We start from the raw sequence: 3,377 nt of genomic DNA on the forward strand, positions 1-3,377 counted from the left end.
ATGATTAGTGTGGGGTTTGTTTAGGTTTTGTGGGTGGTGCGCGTGTAGGTTTAGTGGGGATGTGTTTAGGTTTAGTGGAGAGTGCATTTATGTTTAGTGGGAGGGATGTTTATGTTTAGTGGAGGATGTGTGTAGGTTTGGTAGGAGGGGTAGTTAGCTTTAGTGGTGGATATGTTTTGGTTCAGTGGGGGTTTGTTTAGGCTTAGTGGGTTGATGTGTTTAGGTTTAGTGAGGGGATGCGTTTAGGTTTAGCAGGGATGTATTTTGGTCAAGTGGGGTCTATTTAGGTTTAGTTGGGGTGTTCCAGTTAAGTAGGGCCGTATATTTAGGGTTTAGGCTTGTGTGTTTAGGTTTAATGGGAGTGGGAATGTGTTTTCATTTAGGGGTGATTAGGTTCAGTGGAAGTGTGTTTAGGTTTACTGGAAGGTGTGTTTCAGGCTTAGTTGGTGGTGTATTTAGATTTAGTATATACGTATATATATATATATATATATATATATATATATATATATTATATATATATATAATATATATATATATATATGTGTGTGTGTGTGTGTGTGTGTTGTGTGTGTGCTATTATATATATATATATATATATATATATATATATTATATATTATATATATATAGTATATATATAATCACATATATATTATATATATATATGTATTATATATATGTATATATATATATATATATATATATATATATATATATATATATACATACACGCATTAAGCTGTAAATGTACTTTAATATCGAATTCGCTCTACCTCGGAATTAATATATTTTCATATATGTTACCCAAACGGGATTTTTTTTAAATCCCCTTCCATTAACACATATGAAAATATGTTAATTTCGAGGTAGAGCGAATTAGATACGATATATATATTTTATATTTATAATATATCAGGTTGTAGCGACATAGTTTAAATGCGTACAGAAACTGATTTATCATTTTCCTAAAATTCCATTGCATAATATTTTCCTATTGGAATTTGTTGCCCTTTCTGCTGTGTTAACATGATAAAGATAATACGAAGCCTTCGATTCATGTTTTGCGAAATTATGTTTACAGAGGCAAATCGAATCTGGTCACAGCTTCGAAAAAATTTTCCGGGAAAATAAAGTTTAATAAACACAATATTCTCATGAATAAAAATTCATCATTTTGATATAAAATTAGCTCTGCCAATAAAGATAATAATCACATTTCCACATCGACTATAGTGGCAACAATATTTTGTTCCATGTTCCCAGAATAAACCATTTTCCCTGATGTGCCACCAATATAGCTTTATCTAGATCCATATTATGTATTCATATATTAATTTATTTATTTTACTGACTCCTTACCAATGGATATCATAAGTTGTTTTTATTCGCTTTGTATAAGTTAAAGGGGATACTGATAAGGTAAACGTTTATATTAGGATTTGTCCTTATAAAAGAAAGGCGTCTATGGCAGCCGTAATATTTTATCCTTATTTTCACATTTTAAAAAAAATTCATTCTAGAATTTATTCGGTTGCAAGTAAGCATTTCCCACAGATAAATATTTTTGAAAAATTATGTGAATATAAATGGCAGGCTCTAAACTTTATTTTTGGTATTTAAAGGAAGTGAATCTAAGTTCCATCGGCGTTTGATGGTTATTGTCTTTTTTCTAACTTAAATACTAAGTTCATTCGTCAATTAATCCTTATTTACTCTTAGGATAGATTAGAAAATTAAATTCACTCTACATTTGATCATTACATCTGTATACGAAATTTTTAAGTAGAGATTCAGTGAATATTTGAAAACCTCTTTTTCAAGGGAGATACGTCTTCCGTTTATTTCATATTGATGATTGTTAATACGAAGAATAAGATCTCATAATCCCTCGATAAACAATCATATATAACCATTTATTCCCTCAATCTAGCGCAAACTCTTGTGTATCTGTGGGTGATTGTCATGTGTCCTTGCGTACAGTTTCAAGTGCATACACATGTCATATATACATTGATATTTTTTCAACAACTAGTTTTCCCTTGACAAATGGTAGTTAAAAAAAATTATAGTCGCCTCCGGAATACCTCATCTACAGCAGTTAATGCATGTATATAGCTGTGACAGTTGTGTTTATATATATATATATATATATAATATATATATATATATATATATATATATATATATATATAATAATATGTGTGTGTGTGTGTGTGTGTGTTGTGTGTGTGTGTGTGGTGTGTGTGGTGTTGTCTGTGTGTGTGTGTGGTGTCTGTGTCTGTTCTTAGGTACACAAATTCATAACAGTTTCGTGGATAACTAAATACTCAAAGGTTCACATTCAAGTCGCCGTCATTTTCACGCCCTTTTGATTCACTGAAAAGATTTTAGGAAAAAAAAAAAAAAACTCCAATCCTATACTATTTCCCCTGCTAACAATGCATATAGGTTATTCATATGACGAACAAATATGCCCGTAAAAATGAATAGGTCAATATAACCTTACCATCAAAGGATCATAAAAAAGACCCATAGAATCTCCACGCTGATACAGAGCTTGCTGTATCCCGACAATCCATTTATGCTACGCTTACAAAGGTTTCAAAAACTCTCATAGGCTGAGGGTGATGGAGACGTGTTTGTAGAGTATTATAACTCCTCTCTCTCTTGCGCTATTTCACGAAAAAATACTCTGTATCGAGAGAGAGAGAGAGAGAGAGAGAGAGAGAGAGGAGATAAACAGACGGAGAGGAAGATGGACGATATAGAGTGATCGTCCAGAAAAAGGGGTGGGAAAGAAAAAAAAAAAAAAAAAAAAAAAGTTTGCAATAATTAGTATCTCGCAACTGAGGGAGGAGCGACGTGTGTGCTGCCGGTCCGAAACGAACTTTGGTATCAGTCGGTTGTGGAACACGAGACGGTGAAGGTCGGAGAGGTGGTATAGCTCTCTGTCTGTCTCTCTCTCACTTTGTCGCTCTCGCCGCTGGATGGTAGCGAGCCGACCATGACCATAGCCACCATGGGATTATGACATTCCAAAATGCACTCTAACATTCGATTAAAACTGGAGTGTTGCCCTCGGCCCGCAAGCATGCTTGCCTTAGTTGCATGCAAAATTAAAATTTGATTGGGTTGATAAAACTAGATCTTGATTTATAAAGTTTAAGCAAGTTTTCAATGATTTTTTTGGTATCATTGATGATGTGGTCTACCGAGAATCATGTGTCGAAGCCAAATTCATCGTTATCATGGGAACTCTGTCGATGACTGTACCCCTCCTCCCCAGCCCCCTCCCCCATTGCTCTCCTTATCTAATCGAAAATATGCTTATCGCCCGACCAGCGACTGGTGATAAGGATTAGTTTGTAAGAACC

The 3,377-nt window shown here is 33.9% G+C and overlaps 1 protein-coding gene across 1 annotated transcript in view; it reads left to right on the top strand.

The window, feature by feature from the left end:
• The first annotated feature begins 2,906 nt into the window (after window positions 1-2,906).
• The window catches only part of LOC135225664 (neural-cadherin-like), a 404,534-nt gene continuing 404,063 nt past the window's right edge, over window positions 2,907-3,377 (top strand). The window contains exon 1 of the mRNA XM_064265004.1: window positions 2,907-3,377. This exon is cut by the window's right edge and continues 451 nt beyond it. The gene's annotated coding sequence lies outside the window, so the exon portion shown is untranslated.

This window comes from Macrobrachium nipponense, chromosome 13, assembly GCF_015104395.2.
Source record: "Macrobrachium nipponense isolate FS-2020 chromosome 13, ASM1510439v2, whole genome shotgun sequence".
Taxonomy (NCBI): Eukaryota; Metazoa; Arthropoda; class Malacostraca; order Decapoda; family Palaemonidae; genus Macrobrachium; species Macrobrachium nipponense.